The 13,956-nt window shown below is 44.1% G+C and overlaps 1 protein-coding gene across 11 annotated transcripts in view; it reads left to right on the forward strand.

Annotated features, from left to right (window-relative positions):
- LOC310710349 (uncharacterized protein) overlaps window positions 1-13,956 on the forward strand; it is a 93,651-nt gene that overhangs the window by 43,887 nt on the left and 35,808 nt on the right. Inside the window, exon 3 of one of the 11 annotated variants that reach the window (XR_014527949.1) lies at window positions 3,951-5,011. The exons of 9 other annotated variants lie outside the window; for them this stretch is intronic. The gene's annotated coding sequence lies outside the window, so the exon portion shown is untranslated. Of the gene's footprint in view, window positions 1-1,911; window positions 2,596-3,950; window positions 5,012-13,956 lie in introns of those variants that run through there. One more of the 11 variants, XR_014527950.1, reaches the window with a different exon arrangement.

Genomic DNA, 13,956 nt, shown 5'->3' on the forward strand with positions numbered 1-13,956 from the left:
GGTTTAGCGTTTGGCAGTTCCTGGCTCATTCTGTCCTGACGGCCACTCGTTTCTGGATGATTGCGTGGAAGCTGGCGTTTTTAAGCGAGCACTTCAATCAGAAGAGCAGCTGTCACTCGACACTTGTGGCTCTTCTAAAGACCAGCTGGATGGAGCACATTTGTTTTATGCCGCTGCGTGCTGTGGCCACTTTGACAAATTCTCCTCGTCCCTTGCTTTGACCCGCAATGAATATTCTGCTCTCTCCCTCTTCCCTTCCCTTCCACTTCACATCTGGCTCGTGTGTCCTCATTTGTTCACTTAGTGTTGCCCTTCTGCTTTAGAAGAAATAAAAGTGCACATGTTGACACAGCTTCAAAATGAAACCTTAAAAAAAAAAAACCCATTGGAAATGTGAGGACAACTCTGGAGTAGAAGGAATATGGAGGCTGAGGCCAGTTTGGCAGGATATACAGTGTTGCAGGGTCTCAAGAACTGAGGATGAGGACCAAGAGTCACACTAAGCAATGGTGCTACACGCATCTGTATCGAGTATTCATATCTATCTATCTAGCTGCATCTTTGAAGTTACTTATTTAATATATATAATATAATCATAGAAATATAAGAGACTTCCTGTATTTATTTTTCATGGTTTGGATCCAAACAGTCATACACAGACGAGACCCAATGAAATGAATTGGACTTAGTTGGGGATAAATTAATTCCCACTGATTTCAAATAGGTCTATTCTAAGTCTGAATTTACATCAGTGGGGGAGGGGGGTTCCCTCCCTAGGGGTCGTTAGTTTAAACAAGTGAGGAAGTGGAAAATCCCATGCAAGGATCAGGGCCTGCTCCAAGTTTGAGGCAATCCTTTGATGGTCCTCCAGCAGTCTTAGCTGGTGGCAGCAGTTAGTAGCCAGCATTACAATCAGTGCAACCTTTTACATTTCCAAGAATGTGTCAAGTATAGTGGCGTTCTGGGGCATTCTGGGAAAGTTAACATGATTGTTCCAAGATGGAGGGAAGCAGGTGGGCCTCCTCAGAGTGGCGGACTATATTGGGATCTTTGGGCACCAGCAGCTGCCAAAGGATGCTATGTGTTCTTGCTAACTCTGCATGGAATTTTGAAGAGGTGATGAATATATCATCCAGTTTGATGATGTCCTCCCTCTCTCTCCTGTCAAAGCCTTCCGTGTCTCATCTTCCTGATGAGGAACCCAGGGAACTCTGAACCTATTTGCTGGGCTCTTTCCCTTGCAGTCCTCCAGAGTTTGAGCTGTTTCCCCCCCTACCTGAGTCTTGTGAATCTGACCATGCATACCCTGCTTTTCTCAATCCTGAGTGTACCCAATCTGGGCTTGAAATTGCACCCTTATGCAACTTGGGCTATGCTTCCATGGCAGCAAGTCTCCACTTCAATGGAAGAGGACAGTAAGAGCTGTTCGACAGTGGAATTTGCTGCCAAGGAGTGTGGTGGAGTCTCCTTCTTTGGAGGTCTTTAAGCAGAGGCTTGACAACCATATGTCAGGAGTGCTCTGATGGTGTTTCCTGCTTGGCAGGGGGTTGGACTCGATGGCCCTTGTGGTCTCTTCCAACTCTATGATTCTATGATTCTAGGATGTCATAATTGTGGAAAGGGATGTGGGCACTGCTCTTCCTCTCCTTGCAGACATGAGAGGGGCAACCCACCTGTGTGAGAGAGCTGCGAAAGCATCATAGATGCTGGCAAACACTGAAGTGGGGGTGCTTGTGTGAAAGGGAGAAGGGTGAACCGCAGGTGAAAAGGGAATTACAATTCCAAGGGTCTTAGATCAAAGTTTTATACATTTCAATTTCATAGCGTTTTTTTTTAATTGTTCTTATTTAACCTGATATTTGTAGTCTGCAGCTTCTGCTGATCTGCATTTTTCATTTTGTCTTCAACTAGTTTGCAGTGTTTTCATACCAAGCCAGAGAATTTCGAATGAGGAACATTCACTGTTCCGCAGCCTCTCTCATGGACTCATTTACGTTAAACAACAAGCAGTGCTCCATTGTGCGAGAAGCCGATATTATAAAGACGAAGCACTTTGATAAAATAATTATCAGGAATCCATAACAAAGGCGGTGTCGCTTTCAGTTACAAAGTTTCTTCAGGCAATGCAAACATGTGCGGAAGGGTATTAGTTATTTATGAAGATTTTGTAAAAGCAAAGCCAAAGTTAGGGGACGATGATTGTAGGTGGCATCTCAAAAGCAGCAACAGAGAGAAATACCTTTTCTTTCTTTCTTTCTTTCTTTCTTTCTTTCTTTCTTTCTTTCTTTCTTTCTTTCTTTCTTTCTCAGCATTTGGAGACGGCAGCCATTATGAAAACAGAGATTGTTAAATTGGGCCATGTGTGTGTGGAGAGTAATGGAAGCATGCACATGACTTTAGTTGCAAAACTGACCTAGAATTATATCAGCTTCAGATCCACAGAAGGCAAAGCATTATACATATCTGCCCTTTGCTGTGCAGCCTTAAACGGGGCATGGCTGTTTGGCGGAGTAGCGGGGACGTTGTCATGAAGTGTTCATGCACTGCCAAATTTACTACTACTGTGTCACTGGAAAAGACACTCATTTGTTTTCCTTTCCTTTCCTTTTCCTTCCTTGAGATCCAGTGTGGTGTAGTGGTTAAGAGCGGTAGTCTCGTAATCTGGGGAACCGGGTTCGCGTCTCCGCTCCTCCACATGCAGCTACTGGGTGACCTTGGACCAGTCACACTTCTCTGAAGTCTCTCAGCCTCACTCACCTCACAGAGTGTTTGTTGTGGGGGAGGAAGGGAAAGGAGAATGTTAGCCGCTTTGAGACTCCTATTTTAGTATATGTGCTGCCGAAGCGAGCACAGCCGCTTTGAGACTCCTGAAGGGGAGTGAAAGGCGGGATATCAAATCCAAACTCTTCTTCTTCTTCTTCTTCTTTTTAATTTTTAAAAATTCATTCTCAGAATCCCCAAACTTCCCTCTATCTCTCCGTGGTTTCTCCAGATATTCTTTTCAAACTGCATTGTATCATATTCTCCATATTTTCTTAAATCTCACTTTTTATCATAATTCTCGCTTCATTACAAGTGTTTTAAAAATCTTGCCAATGTTTTCAATTGTTTACAGTACAGTGTTCTTTCAAGTAACTTAATAAATTTCCCCATTCTTTATTAAATTTATTGTCCTCTTGATCTCTGATTTCCCCAGTCATTTTCGCCAGTTCGGCATGGTCCATCTTTATCAGTCATTCTTCTTTTGTAGGTAAATTGTTCTCCTTCCATCTTTGGGCAAGTAGCATCCGCGCAGCTGTTGTAGCATACATAAATAGTCTCTTCTGAGCCTTAGGTATTTCTGGACCTAAAATTCCTAGTAAGAAAGCTTCAGGGGTGTTTTTTTTACAAAAGTTATTTTAACATTGTTTTCAAATCATTATAAATCATTTCCCAATATGCTTTTTTTTTGCACTTCCACCACATGTGGTAAAATGTGCCTTCCTTCTCTTTACACTTCCAACATCTATCTGTAACAGTTCTCTACGTTTTTGCTAGTTTAGTAGGAGTTAGGTACCAGTTACACTCATTTGTTTTTCATGCTCAATTTCAGTGGTGTGCAGTCAGTGGACTAGGCAGACTAGGCTAGTACCCTAAATGTTCCCCTAGCATCTTCTTTCCTAAGCTGGGGAAGCTCTGCCTGGCTTGGGGGGGGCACGATGCTCACACCAGCTTCCCCCCTCCAATCACCCTTGCAAGCTGGCGATTTCACCACATGCCACTGCTCAGTCCCATTGTGATTACCCCAGTGTTGGGGAAAGCACAACAGTCAGTAACAGTCCATCCATCTCCTATCCTACCCGCCGCATTGTAGATCCCTTGTTTTCTGTATCATCTCAACATGGATTACAACTCCCCTCAGAATCAAACCATATATTATCGAGATTAAATAACTCATTTTTGTCTTACAGGTAGAACAAAGATAAAGATATACGGGGCAGCACATCGTTCTTAATTAACTCAGCCTGGATAATTAGGAATCTTTTGTCACAAGCCTGTTAATAAATTGTAGTTTGACAGCTTTAAGAGAGTGTAGCTTCATTACCACCAGGCAAGATGCAAATAGTTGGCTGGTCTGCGTACTCGAAGGAGATGGATAATACATATTGAAGAAGGCAACAAAAATATAACCTATGTACAAAATTTTGTGAGCAACTTTCATTTACTACCCCAGCAGTCTAAAAAGTGAGCAGATTCTAATGTGGAATGTTAATTATCACAAAAGCCTAGTCTGATGAGGGGAAATGCTGAAATATTGATCTTCATGATAAGATGTTTCTTATATAGTTGATTCTTTCCCCTAATGTGACATATTGATAGTAAATGTTCAAAGAGCCGATCTATTAAAAACACCTACCTTCATAAGTAGCTCTCAATTAACATTCATTCTGTAGTCTTCAGTACAGTATTGTTCTCCAGGGTTTCTTTAGTATGAAGATGCAGTTGTTATACAAAAACAACACTAACAAATGGTTGCGATAAATCCATCAACAGGAATTCCTATGGGGCTGGTAGGATGAGTAGATCTGCCCTTGTGAATTGCTCTTCATTGTTCTTTGGTGTGTGTCTGCTAGAGGGCTGCATATTTACAAGGCTATAAATACAGGGGGTGGGATAATTCTTTCAGCAGCTGGGAAACAGCCATTAGACTTAAAAACTTTTGGCAAGAAAGCTTCTACAGGCCTTCAAAAATACGGCTCTGTTGATTTGAATGTTGGGTTTTAAAAAAAACAAATGCCAAGAAAGGGGTAAAAGCACGGCAGGAAAATGCACAGAATGAACCTGATGTGGAATCTAAACCCTTTTGAACATGAAATTGACTTCATTTCTGGATAAATAAAGCATATCTATTTGGATGGCCTATCCTTATTATTGTCCCACCATCAGGCACGACTCATTGTGCAGTGGTACAGAATACTTGTATGTCAACACTGAATGGGTCCTGCGCTGGTTCTAAACAATGCTTAAAGTTTGAGCTGTGTCTGATCTTCTGCCTTTTTGCGTCTAAAGGTTTAATATTTGATTCCCCTTTGGTATTTGCAATTGCTTTGTTTTAGGCTGAATTACGTTTTGTATGTTTTCGTTGGAAAGCACTTTGCAATGACTATGCAGTGAAGGGCAGTCTATAAATCTGGTGAACAAACAAACAATGCTGGGGTGTTTTGTACTTAAGAATTTCCACTTCTGGAGAACTTAAACTCAATATTTATTAGCTTTGACCTTTTTCAGTATATTATAATTCTATTATCTTTCGGGCATAAGCCAGCTAAAATAGATTAAGTAAAAAGATCACAGATCAGTTGATGTGACAGTGAGTAATAAATTCTACAATGTACTCCATACTAAATATTGGAGTTGTGAGGTATCTACCTCTGCTCAAATACGGGCATTGATTACACATTACATGGGAGATCTGTGACTGGATTGATTGATGCTTTCTTTCTTTTTCTTTTAATGAAATGCAGTGATGGAGGGCTTCCATTTTTTAAAAAAGAAGCTCTTGGTGTGTGTGAGGGAGAGAAAGAGAAAGTGAGGGACACTGGCGGAGGAACGGTGTGGGGGAGCACATCACCCCTGGCACCATCGGGGGGGGTACCATCACGGCTGCCCCCCCAGACACGTGCTGCACCCTCCCCCCCCACCCTGGGTGCAAAGCCCCTGCGACAGGCGCACCATGCCCACAGGACGCACACCATGCCCCCATGGGCGGCATGCCATGCCCCCGGGACGCATGCCAGCCATGCTCCTGCCTGCTCTCTGCCCCTGGTGCCGGAGCATGCAGCTTCGCCACTGGTGAGGGACACCCTTTCCCACCATGCCAATTTCAAAATCACTTCCCAAACTGATGTTTTACCTATGAGCCTTCAGAGCTTAGCTGCAGGCTAACTAGATTGCCCGAGTTTAGACTACACATGAGCAGATTCCTCTTACTCCCAATGAGTTCTTGTTCTTCAGATTGACATTTCATCATCAGGTGTGCTGGTCCCGGGGGGGGGGGGTACCGTGCGGCGTGGTCTGAGTCCGGTCCTAGTCGAGGGTATGGAGGCTGTCTGTCAAGGGCGAAGCGAGGTCCAAGGCAAGGAGCGGGGCGTGGTCAGGAACTCTGGAAGAGCAGGACAGGGTGCTGGCAGGAACAGGTTACCAATGATGTTGCTCCCGCAACCTGGGACTGGGCTGACTGGCTTTTATCTCCTCTGAGGCCAGGGGCGGTCCCGGCCCACAGGTGACTCACCTCTCCTGGTCTGGAAGCGAGCACTCCTCCTGTGAGAACTCAGTTCCCTCCGCCTCTCTGCCCTGAGCCTCTGCAGCTCCAGAGAGACTGGAGGATTACTGGACCCAGAGGCAACCTCACCTTCTACTGACAGGGCTGGGAGAGGAGCACCTGCAGGCAATGGGTCCTCGATCACCTCCGGAGCCAGAGCAGATTCAGCTGGTGTCTGCTCCTGAGGATCCGGCACAGGTGAGGGCCCTTCAGGTTCAAGCCCCTGCCCCAGCTCAGCCGGCCCTGGAGGTGGGGACTCCTGTGCAGGCTGGGATTCCTCAGGTTCAGCCTCTGAATCGGATTCCCAGGCTGGACCTGCACTGCTGCTCCCTCGGACTCTGGTGTTTCTCTGCCTCTACCTAAAATTCCATACAGAAGCCATCTGTGTCTTGCGAAGGAGACTGAGGTGTCATGACCCCCAAATGCTCTGAATCCCCCTGTTCTGTCTTACTCTCCTTCTTTGAAGATGATCCCTCCAGCAGGGGCATGACAGTTACCATATCTTAAGAGGTATCCAAACCAGCAGAGCTTGGAACAGTTTGGCCTGCCATCTTGATTCAAAATGGTGTCCCATAGTTTCCAAACACAGACCAAAACCAAATCTGGCAATGAGATAGCCAGAGATGGGAGACTTCTGGTCTTCCAGCACCTGCTGGAGTACAGTTGCCATCATCCCTGACCATCAGCCTTTTCAAAAAGAGCGAAGTGCGTTTTTAAGGTTGGAGCTGACCTATTTGTCATTGCATGGTTCCTTCAGGGGCCAGCCAGAAGAAGATTCACAAAACAGAGATTGAAATCCAGTTATCTCATTGTCAGAGTTCCATTAGAATCGTACCAGCAACAAGCTGTGGTCTAAACCACTAAGCCTCTTGGGATTGCCGATCAGAAGGTTGGTGGTTCGAATCCCTGCAACAGGGTGAGCTCCCATTGCTCTGTCCCAGCTCCTGCCAACCTAACAGTTCGGAAGCATGCCAGTGCAAGTAGATAAATAGGTACCACTGCAGCGGGAAGGTAAACAGAGTTTCCATGCGCTCTGGTTTCCATCACGGTGTTCCATCACGGTGTTCCACATGACCCAGAAAGCTGTCTATAGACAAATGCCGCTTCCCTCAGCCTGGAAGCGAGATGAGCGCCGCAACCATAGTCGCCTTTGACTGGACTTAACTGTCCAGGGGTCCTTTACCTTTCACCTTATACACATAGAGAGTTATTCTCTTGGACTCATTGCAGGAATATTTGATCTGTTTGGCTTTGAGACATGGAGTTGTGTTTGTCATTAGTATTTTGGCATTGTAAATATCATTTAAGACACTAAGCATCAGAAGGTGTTGAATTTTTGTACATTACTGTTAATGAATTTTTGTAAACCACACACAGAGTTCTTTAGTTTGTGGAGTACAACTCCCATCATCCCTGACTATAGGTCCTGCTAGCAGGTGCTGATGAGTGCTGAAATCTAGCAATATCTAGGCATTAATTCAGTTAAGATTGCATGGTTGATAAGTAATTGCCAAGGCATTAACTTATCATATTTCCCGGCAGAAGAATGGCACTCACAAAAAGTTGAAAAATACAAAAAGTGGAGTCCTGTATCTTATTTTACATGGATTGTAGTATTATTATTCTTGGATGGAAGGACAAAAGGCATTTATCTGTCGACCAAAAATGAAGATATATATTCAGATTACATAACATTTTATCCCATTCAGCTGAGGGTTGTCACATTTGAGGTGAAGGTCAAATCTCTTTCTCTCTGATGGATTCTATAATGCTGAGGATAATAAGATGGAAAATTCTACCTGTCATATGTGGTGAAGCTCTGACTCAAAAGTACTTGGCACAAAGCAAATCTTCACCTTCGCTAGACAGAACAGTTCCTTTCTAATATATAAAAGAACATTTTTAAAGACTATTGACTGACATCTCTGGAATGGTTCTTTGTTTATCCATGAACAGGACGCCAAATTTATGCAAACTTTATTCAGATAGAAATTGAATGGGTGAAGAGTCTTGTCTGTGTGTTTTACAGTATCCTCCAACAGTAAACCTTTCCACATTTTGCCAGGGATAGCATCTCTTTTTTCTTGACTGACAATTAAGGGTTGGGCTTCATGTTTACCATGACAGATCACATAACAGATCTGTGCAGGAAGCAGGGTTGAAGTCACCACTCACCAGCTGATGGGCAATGTCTTCAAGGCTACCAGATCAGCTGTATGACAGAGTCCCCCATGGGGAACTCGATTGTGCAACCAGTCCCGGCAGAGAGCAGCTTTGCCAGCCCTATGCTCAGCATTTAGGAAGCACCGAGCATAGGGCTTGCACAGCATTTTATACAATGCTTCCAAAACATTGGGAAGCACTGTGGAAGGGACTTTGACTGGTGGATGAGGCGCCTGTCAATCACCGGGTGCAAGTATGATGCCAGCTGATTGACAGTGAGATTGAGGGCAGATATGGATCTGGCCTGCCATTCCGAAATTGTTCCTGTTATACAAATACAGTAGCAGTGCTATCAGGGAAGGAGCAGAGAACAAGGGTAACTTTTGGGGATCCTGGGACAGCAGTTTCCACCTTTCCAAGTTTCAGATCATACAAATGTGTTTGGTTATAACACAGTTTCTTTTTCTTTTCTTTTTAAATCACAGAAATGCTGGGAAAATGGGCAGTTGTTTTTTCAACTATTTTTTAAAGTAAAAATTTAAATCAGAATAGTAGATTATTTATTTACAAAAAGAACTTTTTTAAAAACTCAAAACACATATTTATCTAACTCTAAATGAACTTATTTGACCTTCTCTAGATTGGTTAATAGGACGCAGGTGGCGCTGTGGTCTAAACCACTGAGCCTAGGGCTTGCCAATCAGAAGGTGGGCGGTTCGAATCCTCACGATGGGGTGAGCTCCTGTTGCTCGGTCGCAGGGCCTGCCAACCTAGCAATTCGAAAGCACTTCAAAGTGCAAGTAGATAAATAGGTACCACTCAGGCGGGGAGGTAAACGGCGTTTCCGTGCGCTGCTCTGGTTCTCCAGAAGTGGCTTAGTCATGCTGGCCACATGACCTGGAAGCTGTACACCGACTCACTCGGCCAGTAAAACGATATGAGCGCCGCAACCCCAGAGTCGTCTGTGACTGGACCTATTGGTTAATATTACCAGATTTTGCATCCCTGGTATAACAGTGCAGAAATCAGGCGTCGAAATCACTGCAGTTTTGAAAGATTTTGTCTTCCATATTGATTCAAAATGGTATCCAATGGTAGGTGAACATATTCCAAAACCTGCTTCTTCATCTCAGGAATCACAATACAGAATTGGGTTACGGCATCTTAACGGGTGTCCAAATCAATGCTCCTTTGACAGATTTGGCCCACCACCTTGATTCAAAATGGTGCGTGATGCTATCCAGAAATAGACCAAAACCTGCTCCTCAGTCTCAGGAACCACCATGCCAGATTAGGTTAGGGTCTCAATGCATAGAGAACTCATAGACAACTTTCCAAAAGGACAGATTTTATTGGCACAATATCTGATGAAAGGATTCCAATTTACTCCAAAGATATCCTACCTCTGTGTTGTTGCTGCTTTCAATGAAATTTGCCCTCCATCAGGTAAACCTTCCTTCCACAATAGCACTGTGCCTTGAGAGAGAACGGATTAAAGTGCTCCCACAACAGTATGCTTGGACCCCATGCCGCCTTATAGCCATTCTGTCATCGAACACTCTACAAATCAATCCCACAAATTTGTGAAAAGCTGGGTACAATGTGCATAATGTACCTAGTCTTACTCTGATGCAAGTAACCCTGAATTAGGACATAGGACTTTATTCCAGGGTGGCGGTGTGCATGTGTGTGATCAGTGGAAGAAAGGAGATTTTAAGGATGTCAATAGGTGCAGGAATTTGGGATTACGCTCAGGCTGTTTGATGTTCAAATCAGAAAACAACTTCTGCAGTATATAGCATAATAGCCCACGAGAAGGCAGGCGCAGGATGGATACTACTTCTGTGGCTGTAATCAGTTCCTGCTGCAATCACTGAGTGGCAGAGGGCCTTGTCAGGCGCTAATGAGAGAGACAGAAGGTGCTAAAATTGAACACGAAGGCTTCTCGGCCTATTAGTATCTCCGCCAAGTGAACAACTTTACTGCCCAAGCTTTTAAGAGGCTCATGTAGTTAAATGGCTCTGTCACATAATCCTCGTCTTGAGAGCCCCAGCAGAGGACGATTCGTTGGCTGTGAAAATTTCAGACACATTCCTTGCTGTTTTAGAGTCGCTTTTCACTTGAAAATCTTGTATGTACGTGTGTGTGTGTGTGTGTGTGTGTGAGCTGCATGAATATGCATATCAATCACCAATTTCCTCAGTAAAATGCACAGGGTTGGAATCTATAGGACTACATGTGGTGTTCCATGTATAGATCATCACCAGTGATAGAAATCACCCCAAATCATTAACACAAGGCACATGACCTCAGCACCCGTCTTTCATTTTACCTCTGCTTGCTTTTGTCCCCTACCCCCCCACACACAGAAACCCCCCACACACACACACTCCTGAATGTTAGGGGAGAGACTCTTTGAAACAGCTTGTCCTCTTTGCAACAATAATCTTGATTACATGCTGAGTATCCATTTAAACTCCTTTCCATCATATCATTTGCTCACTTGTGTTACTCATCCTAGTGAGCAACATTTGGATACAAAAGCAGGATACCAATTTTTGATATATACCGTATTTTTTGCTCTATAAGACTCACTTTTTCCCTCCTAAAAAGTAAAGGGAAATGTGTGTGCGTCTTATGGAGTGAATGCAGGCTGCACAGCTATCCCAGAAGCCAGAACAGCAAGAGGAATTGCTGCTTTCACTGCGCAGAGATCCCTCTTGCTGTTCTGGCTTCTGAGATTCAGAATATTTTTTTTCTTGTTTTCCTCCTCCAAAAACTAGGTGCGTCTTGTGGTCTGGTGCGTCTTATAGAGCGAAAAATACGGTATTTTAAAAAATTCTAATGTCCTCATGCTATTTGTCTTGCGGTAAGAACCTAAAACAAACCGAGGGGAAATCAGATGAATCCTCCATCTTGTCCAGGACTCTGTCTGTCAGTCACATGCATCTGAGAAGCCTTACAAGCAGAGCCTGAAAGCAGTTGCCCACTGTCATTCTTTGGATGTGGTAAGGAGAGTTGGAGAATCCATTTTGCTTGGCTACAGGTAGAGCCATCACCCATATACAGTGGTACCGCGTGTTAAGTACTTAATTCGTTCCGGAGGTTCGTACTGAACCTGAAACTGTTCTTAACCTGAAGCACCACTTTAGCTAATGGGGCCTCCTGCTGCCGCCATGCTGCACCACTACACAATTTCTGTTCTCATCCTGAAGCAAAGTTCTTAACCCGAGGTACTATTTCTGCATTAGCGGAGTCTGTAACCTGAAGTGTCTGTAACCTGAAGCGTATGTAACCCGAGGTACCACTGTATTAGTCTAAGCACTTGTTAAAGCTATCAAAGCTGGGCGAATGTTGACTGACATTTTTGTGTGGTAAGTGAAGTCTACAAGCTCATTGTGCCTGACGTGAAATGGTACTTTGTTTTGTCCATTCTCCCAATCAATTTCATTAGGTCAGGCATAGGCAAACTCAGCCCTCCAGATGTTTTGGGACTATAATTCCCATCATCCCTGACCACTGCTCCTGTTAGCTAGGGATGGTGGGAGTTGTAGTCCCAAAACATCTGGAGGGCCGAGTTTGCCTATCCCTGCATTAGGGAACTTGTGGCCCTACAGATGTTGTTGGAACTGTCATCAGCCCCAGTCAGCATGGTCAATGGTCAGGGGTTATGGGAGATGTTGCTGAATGTTATGGGAGATGTTGAAGTATGCATACATGGTGAGTCGCTGCAGACATGTATAACACAGGGTCTTCCATACAACTCTTGGCAACTTGAGAATCAAAAGGGCTTTTTCAATAACAGCTCATGAGAAGGCGATCTCTTGTATTACATTTTAAAATGCAGATTCTGAAAATATGTGCCCAAAGATATGGAATGTCCAAAATGGTCAGAAAACTGTTTCTGGGTTAAGGAGGAAAAATAATACACAAATGCGCCCAACAACAAAAATCATTTATCTGTTTCCTTGCCCTTTAACTGATTTAGGTTAAGTACCTGGCTACATACTGTAAAGCCTCAATGGAGATGTAATTTGAACTATGCTGATGGAAGGGAACTGATTCAGTAAATATGAGATATGACACAATGTAATAAAACAAAAGATCTTCTAACTGTTAGAAAGGAAGAGGGATTTTTTTTGGGGGGGGGGCATTATTTCTGATTCTCAATAAATGTAGGAGTCTGGAATGCCTCCTATTGCATTAACTCACCAGAGCCAAACTAGCTTTAAAAATAGGCAGGTTTTGTAGAAGATCCAGATTGAAAGGTTAATTGTTTTCAGCTGAGCCATTTCAGCTTCTGTTGCCTGTGGTTTTTATGAATATTGACACTGCCTTCTATCGACTCAACCCAGTACTTTCTATTTATGACTGACAGGGACTCTCTGAGGTCTCGGGCTGAGGTCTTGCACAGTCCTATTATTCAAGTTTTCACAAGAGAGACCAAGGATTGGACCCCAGATCTTCTGTAAACAGAACACGTATTCTTAAACTGAGCTAGGGGTCTTCCTCTCCCCCTTCTGTGATGGAAAGCCAGAGGATTTAAGCCCTGGGAGGGAAAAGCCTGATAGTCTGGGATACAAAGTAAAAGGGAAAATCCATTTTCAGGGAGCTATTTTTTAAAAAAATACAAATAAAAAAATCAATTTTGGCAGCAGCAGATGTGCTAACCATCTGTACAGCTTTCAAGCAGTTAGTTCTTTTAGAGCTTGTAGTCCCAAAGTCTCTACAACCCATCAACACAGAAGGGCGGTTCCAACCTGAGGGATTTTTCTGCCCAGTTGGTGCCCACCTGCACAAGGGAAAACAAATAGTCTTGCCACACCAATCAGCTACCAATTCTTGCTTGAATCTCTCCTCCTTCCACACATACTGCAGGCCAGCTGGCTCAGAGAGGCTGAATTTTGACCTGGTCCATTCAACCTTGCAGATCTAGACCCTAAGATGCATCAAGCACCCTGATCACAAGGGCTTCTTGGATTATACACAAAAGACGGGGTGGCTGGTGCTGGTTGGGATTGGTAGGGTAGAATGCAGGGAGCCCAACAGTAGGTGGCGCCAAAACCAATGTCTGACAAATGCTAGATTCATCTCCATCCTTCTTCCTGTTAGGAACTAAGGAAGAAGAGGAAGCTGATATGGAGTGCCACCACCTTCTGGACTGGTAGTAAGCAGGCAGGAAAATGGGGGAAGACGGAGGTTGGTGGGGCAGTGCCACCTTTGCCCTTATTCAGCAGCCTCCACTGGCAGGGATGCAATAGATTGCACAACTAATTCATTGTTCATCCAAGGGAGATTTGGATTTAGGCACATAAGATGGATATTCAGAAAGTTTCCCCCTGCCACAACAGAAGTGGCTCGCTGGGTTGGGGAGGAATTACTACACCAGTGTTTCCCAAGCTTGGGTCTCCAAGGCTGTTTTTGGACTACAACTCCCATGATCCCTAGCTAGCAAGACCAGTGGTCAGGGATGGTGGGAATTGTAGTCCAAA

This window comes from Podarcis liolepis, assembly GCF_965112155.1.
Source record: "Podarcis liolepis genome assembly, chromosome: 6".
NCBI classification, from domain to species: domain Eukaryota; kingdom Metazoa; phylum Chordata; class Lepidosauria; order Squamata; family Lacertidae; genus Podarcis; species Podarcis liolepis.